This window comes from Hylobates moloch, unplaced genomic scaffold, assembly GCF_009828535.3.
Source record: "Hylobates moloch isolate HMO894 unplaced genomic scaffold, HMol_V3 SCAFFOLD_15, whole genome shotgun sequence".
NCBI lineage: Eukaryota > Metazoa > Chordata > Mammalia > Primates > Hylobatidae > Hylobates > Hylobates moloch.
In genome coordinates, this window is record NW_026652290.1 from 65,729,652 (window position 1) to 65,746,495 (window position 16,844).

At 38.1% G+C, this 16,844-nt stretch overlaps 1 long non-coding RNA gene across 1 annotated transcript in view; it reads left to right on the forward strand.

The window, feature by feature from the left end:
- Positions 1 to 16,607, forward strand: part of LOC131381372 (uncharacterized) — a 146,462-nt gene extending 129,855 nt beyond the window's left edge. The window contains exons 2-3 of the long non-coding RNA XR_009210073.1: positions 5,570 to 5,774; positions 16,420 to 16,607. This is a non-coding gene — a long non-coding RNA (uncharacterized LOC131381372). The remainder of the gene's footprint in view (positions 1 to 5,569; positions 5,775 to 16,419) is intronic.
- Positions 16,608 to 16,844: the final 237 nt, after the last annotated feature.

The following is a 16,844-nucleotide window of genomic DNA, read 5'->3' on the forward strand; positions in this document are numbered from 1 at the left end:
ATTTCATTGAGCAGTGGTTTGTAGTTCTCCTTGAAGAGGTCCTTCACATCCCTTGTAAGTTGGATTCCTAGGTATTTTATTCTCTTTGAAGCAATTGTGAATGGGAGTTCACTCATGATTTGGCTCTCTGTTTGTCTGTGATTGGTGTACAAGAGTGCTTGTGATTTTTGTACATTGATTTTGTATCCTGAGACTTTGCTGAAGTTGCTAATCAGCTTAAGGAGATTTTGGGCTGAGACAATGCTATTGGCAGAAGTTCCCAGCCCCATTTCTCAGTTCCAGAGAGGAACACTGTCCAGAGAGTTTATTCCTTATGGTTTTAGCTTCTTCTGTTTGTTTTACCTCGTAGAATAGCTTAGCAAATCTCCTTTTAACATCTTCTGCCTATGATGCTTATGTGAATGTAGTAGAATATCCTATATCTGCATTCATGTATAATTTCTCTCTATATAGATTATCTTAATACATCCAAAACCAAATGCATTATTTTGTGAAGAATTTCCCAAACTCTCATGATGAAAAGGGTTACTTGGGGTGATTGTTAAAAACACAAATCCTTGGACTCTGGAACCCATGCCTGCTCAGGGAGAGGCCCAGCTCTCTGCATATTTCACATGGAAGTGATTCCCACTTTTGAAAGCCCATCACGATCAGACCTCCTCCATCTTCTGTATTTCCTGCACAGGGCCTGGCACTTGGAGACATGTCGCTTCACAAAATTTTATGAACTAAATTTATGAACAGATATCATAGTTATAGAGACATCAAGTGACCAGTCTATTCCTCCAGCACCCATTCAATTAGTCTTCAAATTCTGCTGACTTTACCTTTACAAGAATAATGAATTCTTCCCTCTTCTCCACTCTCATTCTGTTGTCCTAATTGAGGTTCTCTTCATCACTCTCCAGAAGTAACTTTATAGCTCTTTAATCTCCTTTTTCATGGTCTCGTCCACTGTTACCAACCCTTAAAGTTCTACCAGTGGAATCTTTCAAAAACACAGATCACTGTGTTGCTTGAAATCCTTTCAACAATTTACTCTTCTCCCCCCAAAACCTGGAATAATGTCTCTAAGGCTCAGAGCCTGGCACAAAGTAAGCCCCTTAAATATATAAGGATATAATTGTACTCAAAGCTCTTCAAAACCTGATCTCCACGTAACTTTTCTGTTTCACTTCTAATCTCTATCTGCACCTTCTTCAGTGCCCCTACTGGCCCCTGCGTTTCCCTCAAAAACTAGACCATTTGCGTTCCACTCTGTTGTGCTCAGGCTGTTGCCTCTGCTTTGTATACCTATTCTTTCCTCCCTTCTCTTTCCCACACTAAAAGACACTCCAATTCGTCAAAAAAAAAATGTTAAGTCTCAAATTTTTCTTAAATTTATTTAAGTCTCTCTTTGGGCACAGGTAGCATGTGAGCAGGTCTAACAGAACGGAGATACAGATTCTTGTGAGTCCTGACTCATCCTTTTCCTTTGGGGTGCTCTGACACCCCATTTCACTTCTGCACTTATGGGGCCAACCAGATGACCCAAGAGCTCTGGAGCTTGAGCCTATGGGATCATTGTGGGGTTGTCCTGAAGCCACATGGACATCTAGTTCCAGGAAAGTGACCTGGTGAATGTATTTTTCCTGCTAGCCGGTGCAGTATTTCTTTAGGAGTATCATGTCATAATGGTGCTGACATGCTGATTTTGTATGACTTTCAAATCAGACACAGAAGGAGTTTAGGACTCTGGACTACCTGTAGTCCACTGCCAGCCTTGAGCTTGAACTATGCGTGGTCCATGCTTATCTACCCATGTTCTGACCAATCACAGTGCTGGCTTCAGGCTACAGCACCTGAGGGTGGTGGAGGTAACACCAGACATCACTTACTCATGGGACCGTTACTGTTGGCATCCAGAACAGTCACCCTATTCCTTCTGCAGGCTCTGTACCATATTTAGGCAATCTACCAGGTGGCTGCAACTATCTCCCCTGAGGCTTCCAAGACCACTGCTCCACACAACAAGGGGTCCTTATTAATGTTCTTTATTGCCTCCAATTGATGTGGTCACATCATGAAATTCTGGATGGATTTAGGCCATGCTGGTCAAAGGACAGACTTTTTTGTACAAATGGTACCATTTTTCTCACTCAGTGCCTTCCTCCTTTTCTACCCTTCTAGCTAGCGGAAGTGAGTGGAAGGTAGGGATGCAGACAACATTGAAAGAGATCACATTCTAGGAATGCAATGTTACAGCCCAATTAGTTCATGAGAAAGCATGGTTGGAAGATATATTGTTTCTATTTGTATGCTATAGAATTCTGAACGGTAAACTTAACATGATCAGGGAATAAGTTATTCCACACATTTTCTGCATCTTCTGGGTAAGACTTACAATCGTGGTCATCATCAATGAAGCACATAAACAACCTTTGAGAGAATTACTGGAAACCAATATCTACAAACAGTGCAATGGATGATGAAGTGAAACAAGTCCTATTATAACTAGACTTTTACAAAATGGTACTAGGGAAGCTCAGAAGCAAGAAGATCAATACATACAAGTTCTGAAGAGTCATGGCAGAGAAAGTAATATCAGCATTGCTAGCTTTTTTCACGGTGGGAGTTGTGATTTAGTCAGACCCAGTAATTCTGAAAATCAAAAAATAAAAGAAAAAACATAAAGAGAAGTTTCTTGCACCTGAACAGATGGTGCCTGGACACTGAAAAGCTTTCACACACATTAATTACACAAGAAAAATATATGTAAGATTTTCTTCTCTACCCTTTTTTCTAAATTTTTAATAACTGGCTCTTGAGGTTTGTAATATTATTTTAAATCAAACTGGTAATAAAAAAGAAGACCTTTTTTATTTTTTGGCCTGGAGAATAACACAACTTAGGAGCAGCCCTTCTGGCCACACAAGGTACTAAGCAACTGATGTGTACAGTCTATTTTCATCTTTACAACAGCCACAGCAACCAGTTATTATCTTATTACATAGAAAATAAAATAATTTGCCCATGCACACAGTTAGTAAATGGTTAAACTGTGACTCTTATTCAGGACAACCTAATTTTTGTTTGTTTGTTTGTTGTTCTTTCTGAGACGGGGTCTCACTCTGTCACCCTGGCTGGAGTGCAGCTGCGTGATCTTGGCTCACTGCAACCTCCACCTCCTGGGTTCAGGTGATTCTCGTGCCTCAGCCTCCCGAGTAGCTGGGACTACAGGCACGTGCCACTATATCCGGCTAATGTTTTTATTTTTTGTAGAGATGATGGGTTTTCACCATGTTGGTCAGGTTGGTCTCAAACTCCTGACATCAGGTGATCCACCCGCCTCAGCCTCCCAAAGTGCTGGGATTACAGGCGTGAGCCACCTCACCCAGCCCCAGGACAACCTAATATTAATGTGTATACCAACCTTGGAAAAGTAGGACAAATCTATTCCACCTTAGCAGTGTTTCCTAGATAAGTGTTACCTTTTTTCTTGTTGTAGAAATTATCATTATTATCATCATCATTATCACTAATATTTGTTGAATATTAGCTATGTGCCAGACATCATTCTAAGCATTTAATATGTTTAATATTCATTAAACAATTTTAACAAACTTATGAGGTGCCTATTAATAATATTTCCAAAGCACAGATGGAAAAATTGAGGTATCAGAGTGAGTAGGTAATTTACTCAAGGTTACTCAGCTATCAGTGATAGAGAGGGGAATTAAACAAGACTGGCTCTGGAGCCCAGGAAAATCAGAACAAAATTTTCTAGTTTGGTTCCTTTTACCTGTATTTATGAACTAAATTGGGACTTGGACATCATAAAATATCACAAACCACAATATATGACTGGAAGCCATCTATGATTTTACTCTGGTGATTCAATTTATTTTCATTGGCATAAGCTAAGGACTTAGCATTGCTGGTTTTAATGGCACCTCTGGTTCCTATAGATACAGTGGTTGAAAGGGTAAGCTTTGCAGCTGGTTTCAGTGGGGTCACCATGAAAACATCCCTAAGGGGAACTCATTTAATTCAAGAACATGAAATCATTCATTCATGAGTACATCATGCACACGACCATATTATATGTGCCTGTAATACATACATGTCCATCCCATTCCTTTATTTCTTTTTGGCTTATAATAGTAATGTTCTTTCTATGTAGGAATGGAGAATTTATAATTGAAAAATGTATATTTAGCCAGAGCACAGACATAAGGAATACATCAAATAGCACATTCACTGTAGCTAGCTTGGCTTAAATATAGCACTATGCCAAATTTCTAGCCAAAAATTGATAAGAGTAGTCAATAAGCCAAGCATGCAGAACTATTTGTAAAAATTTAGATAATTAACTAAAAATTTCAATTTTTATTCCTACGCCTGCAACCATGCTCCTTAACATTTAATGTTTTTCTGTCACTACTTAGAGTAACAAATATTTCACTTCTTCACACTCTTAGCAATAGCATACCTACAAAATAGCTGAAATAAAAATGTGATGACTTTAAGATTTACAAGTGATAATTATCTTTTTTTAAGAATTCTCATTCAGAGCGAAATTTCCAATTTGTTTTCTCCTATCAATCAACTCCTTGTTTTGTTTCAAGATCCCACTGATCATTTGCAAATGGTGAAAAGCCTCTTTAGCCAACGCTATATTTCATCCCAGGTGATGAACTCTGCATTTCGATTTCTGAATGGGCAGATAGATGTACTGTAATGAGAACACAAAGAAGCAGGTTTATAACTCAGTACATTATGGCACCAGGTTCAAAGCAAAAGGAAGCAGCAATGCCATAAGCCTTTGTTTCTGACTCATGCAGATAAACTCCAGCATTTTCCAGGACTGTAACAATGCAGAATATGGAGGGGAAAAAAAATAAAGATGCAAGAAAGAGAAAGAAAGAAAATGAATTAAAACAAAGCAAAACTCTTGGGATGGTTTATGCTGCAGGGTATTTTCCCAGAGTTCTGTCCAAGAATAATCTAGTAAAAATGTGGACAGAGAACCACCGACCCCTGATTTCCCCCGAACATATGCAGCTCTGATCAGTCTGGTATTTCAAGAAAAACAAGGTCCTGAACCCGAATCCTCAGACACATAACAAAGCGCACTTCACAGCTGTGATGCACAGCGACGATCGGCTCCGAGGCCTGAGTGGGTCCCAAGACAATGCCTCCTTTATCACCCAGAGGACAAATATCTAGACAGCAATATTTTCTGCTTGAATGCTTCGAGCAGCTCGCGCAACTCCTGACTGAAAGAGAAAACTGAGCTCAGAGTGTTTGCTGAGTGATTATTTTAATTTACTACTTGATGTAAATCTAAATGAACTGACACCCAGCTCAAGATGGACAGAAAGCAATCATCGTGGAGGGTGGGGGGCTACGGCAATAAAGGGGGGCGCACAGGAGAGGGGCTGATGTTACACTATCAGCTGAGGTTTGGCACAGGTTTGCCCAACTTTTGCAATGGCCGCGTAACAGAAAGGGGGGCAGGCTAAGCATTCCGTTCCCTTCTCTCAATTACCATAATAAGTTCGGTAATTTTGTGCTGTTTATTTATCAGGCGAGGATAACAAAGGAAGCTGAGGAAGTCTGTTCTGGAGGCACCATGACAAAGCACCAGACAGAAAGCAGTCACGTGCGGGGAGATGAGCAGAGACACCACTTCTCAAGCACCTGATTATTCTTTCTCAGTATTTAGAAGCAAAAATTATCCTTAAGATAAACAACTGCAAACGCAACACAGGCTACACAGATGAGAAAATGGGGTAAGATGGGGATTGAGAAAATTGAAGGGCAACTTGATAACGAAGTTTTAATTTCTTACAAAAAGCTATCTTCCCTTCATGTCAATTATTTGTCCAAACTTGCCAGTAGAGAGAAAAGATTTTTCAAAAGAACGTTTGGTTAAGTTCCCCTTTCCCCTCTTTCAAGATAAGAGTTCTTTAGATACGGTGAATATTTTTGAGAAACTAGATGGCAAAATCATAGCTGTGCCTGTTTAAGATGAACATCAGATTTCTTTGCGGTGCTTGTGAGATATTATACAAAGCACCATTTTTCTCTCTTGTGCTCTCTCTCTCTTTTTTAGCTCATGAAACACTGCACTAAACAGTCACAGGACCAAGATATAGATTCCTATTTCCAGGTTTGTCGCTTCTGTCTAAAAAAGACTTTCATTTCAGCCATGTCTGCCTAGCATCCCCTTCAAAAAAGTGGCAATGTTTGCTAATGAGCATAATCCTCGTTATTTGCAGCACTGTTATAAATGGCACAGGGTATGCATATAAATCCCCAGGCATGATTCTGAAAATATGTCCAATAGAGGAAAAATATATCACCACTTGTTTTCCACAATCACAATATGGAACCAAATTATGGTCTCTATCATATAGATATATATATGTGTGTGTGTGAGTATATGTGTATATATATATCTATATACACATATATAGTCAATTTATATCTTTATATATTTATTTAGTGAATGCAACATCAATATATATGCATCTGTCTAGTGCAATTGAAAAATATCTATTTCCCATGGATCTGGGTCACTGCTTTTCTAACTAGGACCCTCGAGTTCTCTGTAATGGCCTTAAACATTGCCACGATGGCTGCCATATGTGGTGTGTAAAAAGAAATCAGCACAGTGACTCTTCCACCTTTACTTTTATCTTTTTCATATATTGAGGTTGTTGAAATTGTTAGTATAATTTATTTCAGGGGAGGTAATGCAGCATTTGCCTTTTAAAAAAAGATTAAAAATAAAAACGGAGGAGGGAGTTTTCTTGAAAACTGTTGTGCTAGGTTGCCCTTAGAAGACTATGAGAAAAGTAACAGAAAAATACAGTCGCCTGTCCAGATGCTGTAACTATGGGGTAACTAATACCTTGTGGATGATACACGTATCCGTGTTATTTGTGTAGAAACATACAGCATTTCCAACATCGCGTTTTCCTTACTTTTCTCCAGTCATTTGTATTTGTACATGTAAATGCATACATATTGTGTGGGATCCTGGTAGAATTGTTTTGAGTTCTCCTTCACATTTGTTTTAACACCTTTCTGCTGCTAGCTTACTTGTGTTATCATTATATATAGAATACCTCAAATAGTTAGTGGGTGAAGGGTGCAGTTGGGTGCTAAGGATCTAAAGATAATTAGGGTAGGAGCCCAGAACTCAAGTTCTGGGGGAGATTTAGTGGGGATAGCTTGATTAATGTTTGTTTTCTTTGGAGAGCAGCATAGTAGAGTGGGTAGATTTTGTCACATGGATTGGGATTAGATACGTAAGACCTTTCTGTGATCCAAAAATGTCATGAATTACCCTCTGTGTCTTACTTACTAGGGGAATCCCATTTTACGAATCAAAATGGAAGCATTTCATCATCAGCAAGGTTAAAGTATATCTCTCTTGACTATAATATCACAACAAATATGCCTGCTATATACAGAACTTGCCAAATCTAGCTACGAATATTTAATACTTAACATATTTCTTTTTAAAAAGCGAATTGATGCTTAGAACTTACAATAGTCTTTTGTAAGGGATATGTGTTTCTCTCCTGTGTTTTTGGTGGGTGAAAAAGTTGACTCAAAACCTGGTCTTTTTAATACCATAGACAGACCATGAAGAAGAAATTAGTCTCTTGACTTTTATAGTTTTATCTGACTGTAACTTATAGACATCAAGTAGCAGAAAGAGAAAAGTGTTGATTTGATTGAATAATACAAGAGAATATACTTGATTGAATAATCAAAATAGGAATTTTCTTCTAGGTTATCTTTCCTCACTTATGCTAACTTGGACAAGCCTAAGCAGAGACTTTAATAGGCTTTTAAAATCACTCTTTCATAATACAGTAGACCATACAATACAGTTTAGATTATTTTATTTCCATAATAAACCCTCATTAAGTATATTTATCTAATGATATGACAGAACTGAAGGGAAAGGGAGCATAAAAAAATCTGCATGTGTTAAACATTAGCCCTTGCAACCGATTTATAAATAAATTACAGGTAATTTATAGAATCATGCCATGTTTATAACTGCATGTTTAAAGCAATCTTCTCATGGTAATTGTATTGTATGGCTGACTCTAAGTAGGAAGAAATTACAAATTTATATTTCTAGAGTTTACTGAGATGTGCTGTCTTTTATAGGTAAAATTGTATTGTGTAAAACTCAGGTTAGAAAGTGAAGCTTCTATTTCAGTGTGACCCATACTCCATTGCTAGACGTTCAGAAGGCTCAGCGTAAAAAATTACCTGTTCACTATTTCTAGAAGAGGTCATTGCTTAAATTCCATATTAATTTTCAAGCAAGCCTGCTAGAAAAGAATCAATAAACTTTGTATGACAATGCAAAACTCTGCCAATGCCTCCAAGATAAATGATACCCAGATTCACTTTTGAGAAGAATGAAGGATTTCAACTGTAAGTGCAGCCTTTCAATGAATGCCAGTTCTCATAGTTCCTTCTGGAATTATTTTAACTTAAGAAACAAGTATGAGACTGTAAACTACCTGAGAAACCCAAAGGTCAAGCCCATTGACCTCAAATGCATTATTTATTGTTAGGATGCTTCCTCTTGACACCTTAGATGAGAACATTTAAGTGAATTAACCTACCACTGTGGTAAGAAAATAAAATATATTGTGCTTTCTACTTCTAAAAGTATACCATAACATTGTAGAGTAGACTGAGAGTCATGTTAAGCCATACTTTCAGATAAGAAAACCGACAGTTGTGTGATAAGAATGAATAATTCATTAATTCATCAAATGTTAATATTTCTTAATTATCTACTCTACCCCAGGCATTGCTCATGCTATTGGGAAAGCGCCTGTGAACAAAATGTCCCTGCCCTCAAGGAGTTTATATTTCAGTTTTAGAAGCAGAAAGTAAAATGATAAAGGAAAACTATCTCAGGTATAGAGAAAAATAAACAGGGTAAGAATAGAATAATAAAGGGTGCTGTTTTAGATCTGCAGTCAGGGATGCTCCCCCTAAGAAGGAGATTTTTGAGCAGAGATCTGGATGAAGTAAGGGAACATGGAAAGATGCATCCATAAAGTATCTTAAACAGTGCAAAGGCCCAGTATTCAGCAGAAAGCTGGAATTCACTAGGAAAGCAAATAGAGCCGAACAAAAGGGGAGAGGATAAAAGAGGATGGGGATGAAGTCAGAGAGACAGGTGGAGGTTAGCTCACATAGGCCTTGTAGACAAATGTCAGAGTAGCAGTCAGCATATGCCCGATTATGCTATGGTAACAAACAACCTTGAATCTCAATGGCTGAAAACACGAAAGGTTTGTTTTTTGCTCACATCTTGTCTACCACAGTTAGGTTGGAGGCTCTGCACTGTGTCAGCCTCATCCCAGGAAACAGATGGGCAGAGAAACCACTGTCAAAATCATTGCCAAACATATTATCAGAGAAAAGACATCTCTGAAAGATCTCATATCAGCAATTAATGTTCCAGCATGAAAGGGACACACAGCACTTCCACAAACAAATCACTGGCCAGATCTAGTCATATAACCACATGCAATGATGGCGGAGGAGGAGAGAAGGGACAGGTGTGTGTGGGCAGGGAGCACAATTCTACCATGTGTCCACTATGCAGAGACCTATAAATATTTTGTAAACAGCATGCATGAATCCTGTGGTAAAATTGTTGGATTTTATTCCAATGAGATGGGAAGATATGAGAGGGTTATGAGCTGTTTGAGCTGGCTTTTGTGTAGAGAACATAGAGCTATGACAGTGAGAGAAACAGAAAGACCCATAATTAGATTATAACATTACTTTAGGTGAGAGATAATAATAGTTTGGGCTAGGGTGGTGGTAGTGGAGGTGGTGAGGGATGGTTGGATTTGGGATCCCATATAGAGTAATGTCCTAGACTGTCAGCTCATGATTTTGTTTTGTTTTATTTTGGTTTTTGAGGTTGCAAGCCCAAATACTTGAGCTAGTACCATCAGTGTGTAATACAACCTGGTGAAATATAATGGGAAGTGATGGAGCCTGTGGCCAAACCGGGCAGAGCATGTTCATAAGGACATCTAAATTCATTCTTTTTTTTTTTTCATCTCATATTTATTTATTTTTTAGACAGAGTCTCACTCTGTCACCCAGGCTGCAGTGCAGCGGCACAATCTCGGCTCACTGCAACTTCTGCCTCCCAGGTTCAAGCAATTCTCATTCCTCAGCCTCCCAGGTAGATGGGATTACAGGCACACACCACTACGCCCAGCCAATTTTTATATTTTTAGTAGAGATGGGGCTTCACCATGTTGGCCAGGCTGGTCTCGAATTCCTGAGCTCAAGTGATCCACCCTCCCCTAGGCCTCTCAAAGTGCTGAGATTACAGGCATGAGCCATAGCGCCCAGCCTAAATTCACTTGTTTAAACCACAGTATCAACCAAACAAAATAAAATTTTGTTACTTTTGTAGTTTGCATACTTCGTAATTAAATCAACCTAGTTAAAATAACAAATGAATAAATAAAACAACTATTTCCCAAATTCTGTGTCTAGAGAATTTTAGTGACACTTCGGCAGATACACGGCAGCACATAAAGTTATATTAACAAAGCACCTACCGGTCAGGTAAAAATTCAGCTTAATCAAGAAGTGTCAGATTGATTTAGCGTCTATTCAAAATTAACTGTATAATTTTCAACTCAACTGAATTTAATCAGATTGTGCAAACCTTGTGATTCCAGGCTCAAATTACAGGTTGCTAAGACCTTCTCCACCTAAGGGTACTTCCACCAAAATTTGGTGTGCAAAGTTGAAGGTGCAAAGGAATTACCTGGCATGCATAAATACATAATTCTTGTGTGCCATTAGATCATGGAGGGTTGGGGGAGCATGGGAGTCTACATTCACAGCAAGCATGCCTTCCCAATGTGGGCCATCTAGGGAATATACTTTGATAAATCACGGCTCTACCTGATTCTTTAAACAAGTTACAGATTTGACCTTTACCAAACATAGAAAGAGCTTGTACAGTCTTACAATTCCCACGAAGTTCCTGTACTATTCCTCGATGTATATTGGCAATGGCCGTTACTAACACTTAGTGAGGGAGAGAACTCGCAGAGAAGTCATCAGCCGCCTTACTTTGTTTTCCCTTTCTCTCTCTCTTTCCTTCCCTTCCTTCCTTTCTCCCTCCTTCCCTTTCTCCCTCCTTCCCTTTCTCCCTCCCTCCCTCCCTCTCCTTCCTTCTTCCCTTCCCCCTTTCTTCTTTCTTTTTATTTTGTCTTTCCCAGTGTCTTTTTTCCTAGAACATTATTGAGCTCTTACAACATTCCAGACACAGCACTAGGTTCTAGAAGTTTAGTATTGATCAAGACAAACAGATCCCTGTCTCCCTGTAGTGTTTCTTAGAAGGAGCTTTCTTCCTAATTCAGAGAAGTGAGACTAGCAATACTACTACAGTGAATAAACAATGAGGCAAGAATATTTTGGCTAGTCAAATGGTAGCCACTACAAAAATAAGTGTCAGAACACTGCAACAGCTACTCATTATTTTGGCTGAATTTAGAAGAGTTGTTTTGTATGGATACGCTCTAGGGTGTCAGAAAGAATCAGAAGGCTCACTGCAATCTTGTTACACCCACCTGTCCTCCTCTTTTAAAGTTTAGTGCAAATAACTTTTCTTCCTGAAACTTCTACAAGTATTCCAGGCAATAGCTGTCCCCAGGACATCCAACACCCCTTTCTCAGGACACATATATATGAGTCAACTCAGGAACTCAGCAAGAAAAATAAATGAATGGCATGCACTGATAAAAATGCATATGTATACATTGTGTGAATGTCAGAGACTGGAGCAAATAGGAGAGAATTTAGTGCCATCTGTTTGTTTCATGCCAAATTTGGGCACAGTGAATGTTTAGGTTTTGTGTTTTTTTAATGACTAAAAATCTGGAATATTTATTTATATAATTTTTCATTGTAAGCCATTAGCTCAAAAATTTCAAAATGTTGTATGAGCCAAACAAAACATATCCACAAGCCAGATTTTATCTTGGGCTCTCTAGTTTGTGGCCTCTGTCTACTCATCATAAATATTGGCACTTGTCCTTTAGCACTTGAGTTTTAACGACTGCTGTTGTGTTTGTTTGTAATCCCAGCGAGATTGTAAATTCCATGAAGGTGTGCCACTTATACATAGCATCACATCACCCAGTCCAGTATTTGTCACTGGGGTCACTGGGACAGTAGTGTAGGATGAGCAGGAACACAGTCCCAGATCACCCAGGTTCAAATCCTTGCTATGCTATTTACTAGCTATGTGACTATAGGCAATTTTCTTAATTTATTTGTGCCTCAGTTTTCTTAATTGTTAAATGGGGGTGATACCAATTATACCCATCTCGTGGGGTATGAGGATTAAATGACTTCATATTCATAAAGCACTTAAAATAACACCAGGAACATAGTAAGAACTCTGTAAATTTTCATGTAAGTTAAATTAAAATAAATATGTAAATAATATATTTGTTATCTAGAACTGAGTCATCTAATTTCATGTGAAGATAAAAACTCATCTGGAAAATAAGAGTCCTTTATTTTTATTTAGATAAAGAACCAAAGGTATAAGTATCTGACCCAAAGAATATCGAGGAATGTAAATCTATTCTGAAATGTTTTTTCATATTGCTTTCTCTTTATTTACTTATGTTTAAAATTTTTTAAAGATATTTTTGTTAGAAAACTAACAAATGTACATAAAATATTCTTAACTTTTGAATACTAAGCCACAGGTGCATATGCTTACAAAACAGCTGATGAACATCTGGGCCACTTAGTGTCCTGATTTTTAAGGTTTCCCATCATTTATTCATTACATGCTAGCCCATTAAACCATTTAGTGATTCCCCATAAATTAAAACAAACGATTAATTGCTTCAAATGTTCTAATAAAAATATTTTTTAGTACAGAGGACTTCTATGCTCTTTTTCACATGGAATCACATTAGTAAATAGGCTACCTGTAGATTTCTTCGCATTTAGATCATTGGATACTGAGGCATAATTTAAGATGTATTTCTTATTTTAAAGAATGCCTCCCAACTCATTTCAAAGAGAAGAAGGGCCCCTCCCTGTTGGCAAATGTATTTTCACCAATAGTTATATAAGATAAAGGAGTATGTTTACACTAAAGCATGCTGCTAAGAAGAAGTGTAACAAAAGTTATTTTATTTACTCCTCCACAATATCCCTACTTCCCCCAATTTAAAACTGAGAAAACTAAGGTTTAAAAATATTAGATAATGATATTTGAACCCAGCCTGGGATATGGCTAAAAGAGAAAAAAGTTTTGGAATTTACTCAACTTCATAATTTGTTTTGAGCAATATAAGCAAATGGAGAGTAACATCAATCCTCAACTCAATCAATCAAAAATATTTATTGAGCAGCTGGTACATGCCAATATTATTTTATTCTCCAACTCTTATTATCTATTTTTATACAGGTGAACATAAAGATTTTTCAGTCAATAGCATACACTGAACATTGCTTCTATATAAAGAGCAGTGTTTCTCAAAGTGTGGTCCTTGGAACAGCAGCATCAGTAGCATCTGTGAGCTTTTATACAAATGCAGATTCTGGGGCCCTACCTCAAAAATGTTAAATCAGAATCTCTGAGGGTGGAGCCCAGCAATCTGCATTTTAATAGGCCTTGAAGGTGCTTCTGGTGCACACTTACATTTGCCAGCCTCTGGTAGAGTGGCAGAGAGTCCCTACTAAGAGTTATAAAAACAGAGAAGAATCTCCATACACAAGCCTTTACAATCTTAGATGTGAGCTCACTTAGGGGCCACAGCATTAGCAAACGAACTGCAAACGGAGACAAATGAGAAAATTCTGAGAAGAGACCTGATTCCCTGAGGGCCACTAGTTTTCTCTGAAGGCAGCATTTAGGGAAATATATACCTTAAAAATGCAACAACAGTATCCAGTGCATTATCTGATTTCCTACTAGAAAGTTTGAGGTTATGGACTCACTCATCATCTGAGGTGTTATCCTATTCTAATCTAAAAAATATACACCGTCCTTCCCTCACCAACCCCGCCTCCCCACATACAAGATGTTCATCTCAGAAAGCTGTCACTAGATCAGTCAAATCTATCTGTGTAGCTGCTTCAATTTATTCTTCTCATTGATTTCTCCCCCATGCCTCATACTCTTCCAGGCTTGCAGAGCTCAAACCATTACACCATTCAGAAGCTGGCTTTGGTATTACTTCAAATTATTCAAAACAGTCACCACTTGCTGAACCTCTAATGTCTCATCTGTTGAATGGGTACATTTCCTTCCTGATCCTTCCACCTCTAAACTTGTCTATTTCCAAGGATCTGTGGCATCCAGGCATATGGTGAGCTTACGTGAGTTAGGGGACCTTAGCTGATGTGATCAGTTTAGACAATGCCTTGACTAATGGCAAAAGCCACAGGGCACATAGACACCCAAGGAGCTGCTGTGTTTCAGTGCTCTACGCAGTAAACCAGATCCATCCCAATAGTTTCATGGTCACTGAGCTTAGGATCATCATTCCAAGAAGGAAAAAAAAAAAGAGAGAGAGAAAAACAAGAGAACATAAGATTGTTTTCTTATTTTTCCAAATTCCTAGTTTGCTCTACTATGGTTTTATTTAAATTCTAAACATGAAGAACACCTTTTATTTGTATGTTTGAAGCAGACTGCTAGTTTTAAAAAATTAATCACAGCTTTTCTAGAGGCAGGAGGATGGTCAAGATGAACCACAGCAGTGCCTTGCAGCCTTGCGACACCCGTTTTTAAAGCTTTATTTGGAATGTGGCACATTATAATTGACAGACTTGACAAGCATTCTAGTTTCATGGGCTGCATGTCAGGATTCCTGCCCTATATTTCCATATCACCGAGCACTTCCAGTGTGTCCTTGAACTAATTTAAAATCTCCCTGGGTTTCAGGTTCCCCATCTTCGTTGAAGGGCCCACATCATTTGCCATGAACTTGCAGAATGTTCATAAGCATACAGTATGCTCTCCTCCAGCTTTGAGAGATGACTTATCTCTTTACCCACAATGTGGATAACTCTTTGCTTATCCTTTAGAGAGAGCAACTCATATTGTATATCTCATCCCCCTAAAATAACATGTGAACTGCATCAATGAGTTAAAAAAAATTGAGAACTGGTGTTTTAGAGCTACAACCCCAATTTGACTACATTATTTTTTTGTTTTCAACTGTTTTTTACATCATGTATGTGGGTAAACAGCGTACATTTTTTTAAGACTTTTTAAAGTTGGTACTTAAGGCTTTGAAGTTTGCTCTTTCCCCTCAAATTTTGTGAGTTTCAATTAATTTCTCAAGGGGGAAGGAAGTTCAGAATATCTGATAGCATCAGATACCAGTACCTCCCATTGATTTGTGGCATACAGAATACCTTTAAAATAAATGGCATATTTTGAAAACAGAAATTTATTTCACATACTGCAGTAAGACAGAACAAACAGCTCATCTTGCTGTATGTATAAAGAAGCAAAATGTAATTGATAAAGATAATCAGATGGTGCCAGGTTGTTTTAAATAGGTATGAAAAACAAAATGTCTGAATTCAGAAGAGATTAGATTCTTTTTTCCACCTAGGGCTTTGGAGAGAAACAACTGGCATGTGTAATTTTGTTCACATTAATTTTTACAGCCATGGTCAAATAGCCCCATCAGACTGAAACTTGTGAAGAATTTTCTTTCTTCATTTGGTTTGATCATAGAGGAATTAGCTCCCTCAGTGAGCCAAGGTGAAAAGAAGCTAGTTTGGGGAAATAAGCAACATTCATAGGAAAGAGAAAGTTTGAGGCAAACATATGGTTGAAATGCTCTAGTCGATTTCAGATCAAGCTGAGAGAGTTGAGATCCGTTGGTTCAGGGATCCAGTTCACTGCACATTCCTACTGTGCCTGACTACTAATTGCATCCTAAGTTTGTCAATCAAATATTTGCAATTAACAAAAATATTCCCCTAAGAGACATAGAACAGAGCTGGCAAAGGTTCTGGTGCTTTGCTAAGTAGAGCTAGCTGCACACAGAAAATAAAATAAAATATGGTACTAAAAATATTCTGCTGCCGATGACACGGCTAGACACTCCCAGTCAAAACATTAACAAGCAGGATAGGTGGCATGGGGGGCTTTTCAAAGGGATTTTGTTCAAAGAACAGAAACTTTGATCTCGGTGTCTCTGACCCCTCCTCCACCTCTGATTCTTCAATCTACAAGTACATATAGTGGTTTAATTTAACTCTGTGCATAATTTGCCTAAGGATAAAAGTTGATCTAGATTTTTTTAACTCCAATTTTACAAATGCTCTACTTTCTCCCTCCTCCCTCCTCCCCACACACAGATTTCAAGAGAGAAGGCTGAAAAGGAAGGTGACTGGAATATTAAGAACTGTGAGATATTCTGAGGAAATTCTAATTTGTAAATTGGTAGAAATGCCAGTAATTTGTTGGGAATTGAAGACCCTCTGTATTCAAGAGCGAAGCTTGGCAGCTGTGCACTGTTGTTTTATAAATCAATATTACATCTGAAGGTGGTGTTTGAATGTTTGTGTCATTGGGGTTTGTCTCCAACATAGTCCTGTGATAAGAAATGTTCAAACAAAACAAACACAATCCCTTCCCTGTCCTTTAGGATAAAGTCCAAACATAATTCCACAACAGGGATATAACATTCAAATCAACTACAGAACTTCTGTAATTACATAAAACCCCACGACCACAGAAATGCAATTGAATTGAAGACGCTTTGCAATATTCCCCAAGAAAG